This window comes from Palaemon carinicauda, chromosome 7 (assembly GCF_036898095.1).
Source record: "Palaemon carinicauda isolate YSFRI2023 chromosome 7, ASM3689809v2, whole genome shotgun sequence".
Classification (NCBI taxonomy): Eukaryota; Metazoa; Arthropoda; class Malacostraca; order Decapoda; family Palaemonidae; genus Palaemon; species Palaemon carinicauda.
The window spans coordinates 135,366,939-135,376,938 of record NC_090731.1 but is presented as its reverse complement, the minus strand read 5'-3'; the positions used below and the strand labels follow the sequence as shown (position 1 = coordinate 135,376,938).

At 35.9% G+C, this 10,000-nt stretch overlaps 1 protein-coding gene and 1 pseudogene across 2 annotated transcripts in view; one reads left to right on the top strand and one right to left on the bottom strand.

Moving 5' to 3' along the window:
- Positions 1–8,370, bottom strand: part of LOC137643640 (uncharacterized) — a 13,485-nt pseudogene extending 5,115 nt beyond the window's left edge.
- Positions 1–10,000, top strand: part of LOC137644024 (uncharacterized) — a 244,723-nt gene that overhangs the window by 63,739 nt on the left and 170,984 nt on the right. The gene's annotated exons all lie outside the window — the stretch shown is intronic.

The following is a 10,000-nucleotide window of genomic DNA, read 5'->3' as shown; positions in this document are numbered from 1 at the left end:
CCTAGGTATTACCAGCACTCAGAATATGCCGAAGTGATCACTTCTAAGAGTGATAAGGAGGAGACAGATAGAATTTATTGGACATGTCATAAGAATAGATGAGATCAAACCTTTGTGCCTTACGGGATAGATAAAGGGGCAAAGAGCAACAGGCTGGCAAAGAAAAAAGTTTCTGGACAGGATTGAGACAATATACCTAAGCAATGAGTGGCTAGAGTAGATGAATCAAGAAATCTTCCAGAAATGCGAATGTTACAAATTAACTCTACTGCCCAATTTTTTTTTTCTTAAAGAAAAAAAAATTTCTCCCTTTTCAATAGTTTTATATAGCACCAATATATACTCATATAAGTTTTTTTTATTATTTACGTTATAATTATATAATTAGAATTAGAGGACTAATTAGTCCACTCGGGCATCAGAACAGCCGATCCACTCCACAGCTTTAGCAGTAAAATTCTAAAAACATAGGTTATTATGAAACTAGTTGTTTTTAATTTTCTTAATATTTCATTGTAGAAAGTTTGTACAGGAGTTAAGTACATGAATGACAAAAACTAGATGGTTACTTATCAATATTTTAGGCAAAACACTTAATAATCAATTAGTAATTTAGTGTTTCAAAGTTTCACCATGTAATTTTCCTTGAAATCAGAATGTAATTGAATAATTAAGAATATTATGACAATAATTTCAATGATATATGCTGATTAATTTTTTACTTGCTTCTGCTTTGAATGGAACAATGATTTCCTACTTATGGTGTATGAAATTTTAGGAAACAGTTGTTATTCTTATTGAGACACAAGTTCAATTTACATTTCATGCACAGAATATTTGTTTTTCCTTTACATCCTGGATTCTTGCAAATCCTCCTTATACCATCAACACTTGGGAAATGTCTTACAAGGTCAGATCGAATAGGTTTATCAGGAATTGCCTGTGCAGGTCGTCCTATCTTCCGTTTTTTACTTTTACCCTCCAAGCTTGATAGTCTGCCACTTTTTAGGTTTCCTGAGGACTTTCCTCTTTTCGTGAAAGCAAATGCAACTTTTAGTTTAAAGACTGCAAGGGGAAGGATATCTGGCTTTGGTATATGAAGATTTCCCGCATCTCGTCGATATAGTAGCCAGCTATTTACTATCACCATATCAATCATGTGGAAAATAGGACGATGGTAGTATTTCTTGGACCTTATAGTTATCCTGTATAGGGAAATGAGGCAGTCTGCCAAGTCAACTCCCCCCATTGACTTGTTATTGTGACGGGCCGGGAGAAGGTTGTGGCTCAAAGACAGGTTGAAAGCAACTGAGTTAGTTTATTATAGAACACTCTCCTTTATATACAGAAGCTCAAGGCAACAAGAATTTTCATGTTTAAAATTAACACCGTTACCGATGAGGAAAAACAGACATGTTTATTCAGGTTCTTTTTAGTGCGAGGGGAGAGCGAAGAAACAAGCAATATGTACACAAAAGGAAGTGTGTACGATCATGTGACACACGGTTGGTACATGGCCTCCCCCTCTAAAAATGACATACTGGACATGTTAAATAGGTGCCCTGAGTCTGGAGAGGTAGTAGTAAAAACTGCACCGATTACAGGCAATGAGTGGCTGTAAAAGTCGTTGGTTGGGGCGCGAGCGAGTGGTGGATGATGGGTGGCATTGTTGCTGCTCCGGCTCGTCACTGGGTAGGCGAGTGTGTCCTACGGCATTCTTAGGCCTACGGCATTCATAGGCCTACAGCATTCATAGGCCTACGGCATTCATAGGCGAGTATGTCCTACGGCATTCATAGGCCTACGGTATTAATAGGTGTGTGTCCTATGGATTTCATAGGCGTGTGTGTCCTATAGATTTCATAGGCGTGTGTGTCCTACGGCATTCACCTCAGCTTCGGTTGAAGTTGAATAGGTGTCCTCTACGTCACGAGTGGAGGCTTTGATGGAGGTTTTGAAGGTCATGAAGTGGGTTCACATCACGAGGAGAGCCATCTGCGGTAGGTTGCAGGCGAGCAATACTGGTCATTTTCCCCAGGTGAGCGAAGCCCTTTGGTCCCGCAAAGGTTGTTGAGAAAGCTGAAAAAGCGTTGCTATACGGGCGGCTGGCGACGGCGAGTACTGCTGCAGAAGGTATGCGTTGACGGCGTCATAGTAACGGTTAGAGGCAGTGGGAGAGAGGGGGTGTGTGCTGGTGAAGGCGGGAGGAGCGAGTCACTCCGCGGTCACCAATGTGACGAGCCGAGAGAGGTTGTGGCTCAAAGACAGGTTGAAAGCAACTGAGTTAGTTTATTATAGAACACTCTCCTTTATATACAGAAGCTCAAGGCAACAAGAATTTTCATGTTTAAAATTAACACCGTTACCGAAGAGGAAAAACAGACATGTTTATTCAGGTTCTTTTTAGTGCGAGGGGAGAGCGAAGAGACAAGCAATATATACACAAAATGAAGTGTGTACGATCGTGTGACACACGGTTGGTACATGGCTCCCCCTCTAAAAATGACATAGTGGACATGTTAAATAGGTGCCCTGAGTCTGAAGAGGTAGTAGTAAAAACTGTGCCGATTAGAGGCAGTGAGTGGCTGTAAAAGTCGTTGGTTGGGGCGCGAGCGAGTGGTGGATGATGGGTGGCTTTGTTGCTGCTCCGGCTCGTCACTGGGTAGGCGAGTGTGTCCTACGGCATTCTTAGGCCTACGGCATTCATAGGCCTACGGCATTCATAGGCGAGTATGTCCTACGGCATTAATAGGCGTGTGTCCTATGGATTTCATAGGCGTGTGTGTCCTACGGCATTCACCTCAGCTTCGGTTGAAGTTGAATAGGTGTCCTCTACGTCACGAGTGGAGGCTTTGATGGAGGTTTTGAAGGTCATGAAGTGGGTTCACATCACGAGGAGAGCCATCTGCGGTAGGTTGCAGGCGAGTAATACTGGTCATTTTCCCGAGGTGAGCGAAGCCCTTTGGTCCAGCAAAAGTTGTTGAGAGAGCTGAAAAAGCATTGCTATACGGGAGGCTGGCGACGGCGAGTACTGCTGCAGAAGGTATGCGTTGACGGCGTCATAGTAACGGTGAGAGGCGGTGGGGGAAAGTCTTCAGTTTCCTCTTGAAAGCCTTAATGCCTTCAATCATTCGAATGTCTCGTGGGAGCTTATTATATAACGTTTTGAGATTTGAGTAACTTTTATGAATAAAGAGTCCGACACCCCCACCAGACCTACCTTCTCTCGGTATGTGAAAGGAGGCAAGTGTTGGGGGTGTCATTTCAGTGAATTTTGCCTAGTCCAAGTTATTTAACTATATTTCAAATAATGCTAGCATATCTAAATATTTCTCGTTTATCAATTCTCGAATTCGAACGGTCTTATTACCTACAGATTGTATATTTACATAGCCACAGTTTATGACATCCCTAGTAACCATGATCAGTATTTTCCGCTAGTCTTTTCAATTCCAAGTCATACGTTTTGTAGTCTCTAGAATTTACTGTGTGGTCACTTGGTCTGTTTAACGTTGTGCAATTTATACACTTTGACAATTGCGAATTACGCTCCCCGGTGGAGTGACTCCCTGAACATTTCCCGCAGACTTTATCTTCATTCTTAGACTTCCATTCTTTTTCAAAATGTCCATTCCTCTGGCAGTGGTAGCAGGTGATCACGTGGTACCTATCACGTATGTTATAAAAACTTTGTCCTTATTATCATGAATAGCCTCCAAACTTCAGGATCACATTTCAGCACATTTAAACTTGATTATAGTGATAAATCTCACAAGTTCTCTACCATAAGTGTGTATCAGAAACCCAGAGGTTCCTTCCGGAATTCACGAGTTACTGGAAAAAACGTAAAATTGGGAGAAGTAATTTCCAGTTTATCCTCAAGGAAATAACTAGACAGTTTGTTCAAGGAAAATTCTACAAAGAAGAGAAGAAATCCACACAGTAATTAGAATTTCTCCAGAAATACTGATGTTGCATAGATAGCAAAATTTCCAAATAGAATAGAAACTAAAAACTCCTTTGGGATCTGTTGTTATAATATTAATGTTCAACAATATTATTGGCATTAGTTGTGATAACATTAACGATATCGAGAGCAGTAATTATGTGAGTTTAGGTGGTGGTTAGGTGTTAATGTTCTTAAAATATTTCATTTTAATTGTTGTATACTTTTCTTGTAGTTTCCTTATTTCCTTTCCTCACTGAGCTATTTTCCTTGTTGGAGTCTTCGGGCTATAACATTATGATTTTCCAACTAGAGTTGTAGCTTAGCAAGTAATAATAATAATAATAATATATCCTGCCAGACGACCCGCCTAAAGTAGCCTCTCTAGAGCAAGGCGCCTTTTTCACGTGGATGACATTTTTATGGGGGGAGCCATATAACGCATGTGTTTCATACACGTTCGTACACTGTAATGGTTTTGATTATTTCTTTTCACTCGCTCTTCCTTGGACTCTTATAGACCAACTTGTGTATCATGCTTTTTCATGCTTGAATATTGGTGACTTTCTTGCTCGCACATCGCTGTATAGAAACTCGATGATTGTTTAATAAAGTGTAGTTGCACTCAGAGGTTGCACTCACCTCGCCTCTCAGTTATCACCTTACTAGCTCCGCACCTCGTCCTGCCTTACTCCTAATGTTTATATTTCTGGCCAAATTCTTTTCCTATTTCCAGACTATCTCTCTCTCTCTCTCTCTCTCTCTCTCTCTCTCTCTCTCTCTCTCTCTCTCTCTCTCTCTCTCTCTCTCTCTCTCACATACATAATAAACCTTAACTGACCGACAGCCCCACTCTCACTCTGAACTCAGCAAGGCTATAAAAACCTTTAGATAAATCAGATAAAATACAGATCATCTGGCAAAAACAGTCGAAGGATTCCAGTCAAAAGGACACCGCACTCGTTGAGCGTCCTTGCTCCATCAGTTCCTACGCCTTAACGGCCAAACGTGAACAGAGCAATCACTTACAAAGTCTCTTATTTAATGGTCACGATTGCGAGGCTGAGTCATATTCCAGAATATTTAAAAGAATGTTGGCTTTCATACAAATAATCTGTTCAGGAAAAGATTTTTTTTCTAAATAATCTTTTATTCGATCTATCAATCTTTTTTATTAATCTATTGCTCTATCGATCTATCTATCTTTCTATTTTTCTATTCTATATCGATCTACCAACCTTTCTTCATAGACAAACATAAATACATATATGCATATATATATATATATATATATATATATATATATATATATATATATATATATATATATATATATATATATGTATATGTATATATACATATCTCTCTCTCTCTCTCTCTCTCTCTATATATATATATATATATATATATATATATATATATATATATATATATATATATATATATATATGAGTGTGTGTATATATATATATATATATATATATATATATATATATATATATATATATATATATATATATATATATATATGTATATATATATATATATATATATATATATATATATATATATATATATATATATATATATATATATATATATATATACAGTATATATACGGAGAGAGAGAGAGAGAGAGAGAGAGAGAGAGAGAGAGAGAGAGAGAGAGAGAGAGAGAGATACCTAGCCGTTACCAGCACTCAAAATATTCCGAAGTGATCACTTCTAAGAGTGATAAGGAGACGAATAGAATTTATGGGACGTGTCATAAGAATAAATGTGATCAAACCTTTGTGCCTTACGGGAAAGATAGAGAGGTTAGGAGCAAGAGGTCAGCAAAGGAAAAAGTTTCTGGACAGCTTACTGTGGACAGGATTGAGACAATGTACCTCAAGAATGAGTGGCTAGAGTAGATGAATCAATAAATCTTCCAGAAATACCAATGTTACAGATTAATCATCATGAAATATCTCGAAAACTGAGTTTTAGATTACGAGAAATTTTCTATGCGGGAAAATACTTTTCAGCAAAGGAAACATTTGATAAATGATCATTTTTTATCACAGGATTCTTGAATGTATGATTTTCATAATAGGTTTGCTGGTGCCCTAATGAGTTTCATACTAAGAGCGGTCATTCAGGTTACATGTTGACATACTTTTATCAGCTCACAAAATTGTATTGGAAGTGAACAATATAACTGGCACTAAGAAGCCTTTTGATCTACATGTATCATTAGCGAGGTCCTTTTTTTCTGTGTTCATGAATGCATAGATTCACCTGTTTCTTGATTCATCTTTGTTTCTTATTTAATTTCTGTTTTGTCTACAGTTTTTTAAAAGTCTTTACTGTGGATCGTGGTTGGCGAGTTGAGATCACAATAATAATAATTTCTGTCAACTTTCGATAGTTACTCCAAGACATCAATTTGTGGTAACTTTCAACTTCATGATAACTTAATAATAACAGGTTTCCCAAAATATGAATATGCCAATTAGTATCCCTACTTTAATTATTGTGAGGTTTGATTTCCTAATGCAAAGAAAGTTGTGGAATAGCACTTTATTACTTTTTTGTACTTCTTTTTCCTCATATTATCCAAAATTAGACACTGAATAACTTTAGCACATTTTTATAGGGGCAAACAAATCATGTATATACCAAGGTACCACTTACGTCACTGCACTGGAATCGAACCCTTTCAAAGTGAGAGGAAAAAATTACTTTCATAAAAAAAAAAAATCTCCGTGCATGCAAGAATTCAGTTACGATGTAAACATTTAAGGTTTGAATAATATTCACGAAGAAGTAACAGTTGCCATGCTCCTTCTTTTCTGAAAATGGGAGCATATTTTCCATATTGTCCATCATTTTATGTTGAAGAAACAAATGAGTGAATGTGAAAATTGGAATAAAATCATACTTCTTTATTCGCATATCACTTATTTATCCATATAAAATCTAGTAAAACTTCAAAAAAAAAGCCATAAAATATTTTATTTATTTTTATTGTATATTTTAGGGAACGAAATTCATTCTTTTTTACTCTTGTAGAGATGATGAAGTTAAGGATTAATAATATAATATAACTTTTGATTATTTTGTGACTACCTGATGAAGAATGTAAGTAAAGGACAGTCACTTTGAATTACCGTTGAAATATTAAGAAAAAAGAACTGATTTACTTTAATGCTTTCAATTGAAAATAGACGATGAATTTCATTTTGCAATTATTCTTTGAATGGTGAGACTATAGTATGAAAATTCATTATTATTATTTTCTAATGATTATACAGTAAGATTTATTAAGAATACATGATTCATATTGATAAGTGTGGTCAATAAAAGAGAAATATATATTTTGAGAATATTCTCATTTATTTACTTTCAGGAAAAAAACTAGAAAACCTTCATCTCTTTTCTCTTAACCATAAAATCTGCCTCCTCCAAAGCCCCTGTGTCCTCCGAAACCTCCGAATCCACCAAAGCTACCTCCATGATGGCCACCAAATCCAGAGAATCCACGGTGGACTCCTCCAAAGTGACCAGGATCTGCTTCAGGTTCTGGGTTGGCAAGAGCCTCAGGGTTGGCTTCAGGTTCAGCTACAGGGCTCCTTTTTCCACGGTATCCTCCATACCCACCTCCGAATCCATGCCCAAATCCACGTCCACCGAAATGGCCACCGAATCCACCGAAATGGCCACCAAAACCACGGTGGAGTCCGCCTCCAAAGTGACCTGGTTCCGGATCAGCTACAGGATCAGCTGCAACCATCCCAAGAAGGACCACAGCAAAGGTGGCAGGAATCATCTGCAAAAAATATAATGAGAAATGACATGTTAATTAAAAGTAAAAAGGCAAGTATAGTAAAGATGAAATAAAGTTTGATAATATAAATGGTCCATATTTTCAGTTTCTAACAATGAGGCATTTATCTAAGAAGAAAACACCATTTAAATAAGCATCTGAACTATTTTTGAGCAATCTGATACTTATTTTTGGATTCATTTTGAATAAAAAATAAACTAGAAGAAGATCACAAAATACACAATGGACAAAATCAAAGATCCAATAAGAATATGTATTACTAATTGTAATTCTGCGATCCAGATAAAACTGAAAACGGTGCTCAAAATGTGACTACAGTAAATATATTTAACAACCTCCAAATTATACAATATATTTTACAAATATTCAATCAATAAAAAAATGGTGAATTACATTCATATTCTTTGTTGAAGATCTAGTTAAACATTGTTTCGTCGGTATAAATCAATATTGGGTTTTGATAAATTTCATTTTTTAACAAATCTTTTTAATATTATATCGCATTATTTGGAAAGAAGTATTAATAACCTTAATGCACTCAACGCAAATATAGAAAAGATATAGAAAATGTGTGTTTCCTTACCTTTGACATCATGGTGGGTTGCTCAGAGCCAACTGTGATGAGAAGGACTCAAGGATCTCTTTATATACTGACTGAGGGAAGGCAAATGTCCTTCGCACAGCTAAGCAGCAAAAACCTTAAGAATAATGACTCTCTATTTTTACGCATTAAACTATAAATAGTTTTTACGTTTTTATATTTTTTTCAATATTGTCATTTTTATTTTTTTTAGCACGCACACAGTGACATTAAAAAAAAAGAAAAAAAAAAAAAAAAAAAAAACAGTTTCCTGTTGGACTCTCCACTTCTTGGTTCGGAGTTTTTTTAAATGATAGACTATAACCATTTTGAAATTATTTCAGTTATTTTCTTTTATTCATTACTTTAATCTTTCGGACTATACTTCGTCAATAATCATGCTTGACTAAAACTTTAAAACATATTTTACACAAATAATAGGACTGTCCAAAAATATAATAAGATTGTCAGGTATACCAAGCCAAAAGATTTTGGCTAAAGTCGAGAGTAAAAAGATTAACTTCCTATATAAGCAAGTTGGCGTATAACAAAATTCTAGGAACAATGTACAGCACGTATGTAAATCCTAAAAAGAGCAATCAGAGATTTCTGACCTCCGCCAAAGGATATTGAAGTCATCCACGGCTTATGACTTATATAGGGTGAAAATTTTGTCAAAATCCATCAATCTATTTTGACATCATCTTTGAAGTGACGAAAAATGCAAATCAAAATCTAGAATCCAGTTCCAAATTCAGATCCAGATCATCTACAAAACTTACTGGGATCGTCCATGACCTAAAATCTATATGTGGCGAAAATTTCGTCAAAACCCGTCGAGTAGTTTTGACGTTATTTTTAAACCACTGGAAAATGAAAATCCGAATCAAGAATACGGATCCGGTTCTGGATCATCTCCAAAACTTAATGTGGCCGTCCATGACTTGAGATCTAAATGTGGTAAAATTTTGTCAAAGTCCGTCGAGTAATTTTGACGCAATCATGTCCACAGACTAACAAAAAACCATCTCCCAAATTTCATGGGGTTGCCAATGACATAAGGTCTATCTTCGGTAAAAATTTTAGCAAAATACTTTTGACGTAATCCTGTCCACAGACAAATGTCCACAGACAATATCCATAGATACAGACAAATAAATAAACCGTTTCGATAGCAATACCTCCTTGTCGGAGATAAAAATCACCAAATGTTCAAACATAATTGTCAGAATTTGAAAATATACATATCTATTGTCAAAATAGAATATTCAGCAAAAATGGGATATCAGAAGTAAAAATAATAAAATACATATTTGTCATTTTTTAAAATAAGTACAAACAAAAAAGGGGCATAAAATTCAACATTTTAAAATTTTCAAAATTCTATCGCAACCTTCTTCCTGATATTTTAAAGACTTTATATCTTTAATATAGATAGCTTCAGTCATTCTTAGATACCCGACCAAACTATCTGTGTGCGTTACCTTTACCTGCTCTGTATGATGTTTTTTTTTTTTAGTCTATATTCATCTATGATGTGGTTTTTTATTGATGCAGTCTGCGTATGCATTCGGAATCTCTCTGCGATAGTACAAGTGGAGTACTCAATATATTTGGAATAATTACATTCTTCCTGGTTGCAATA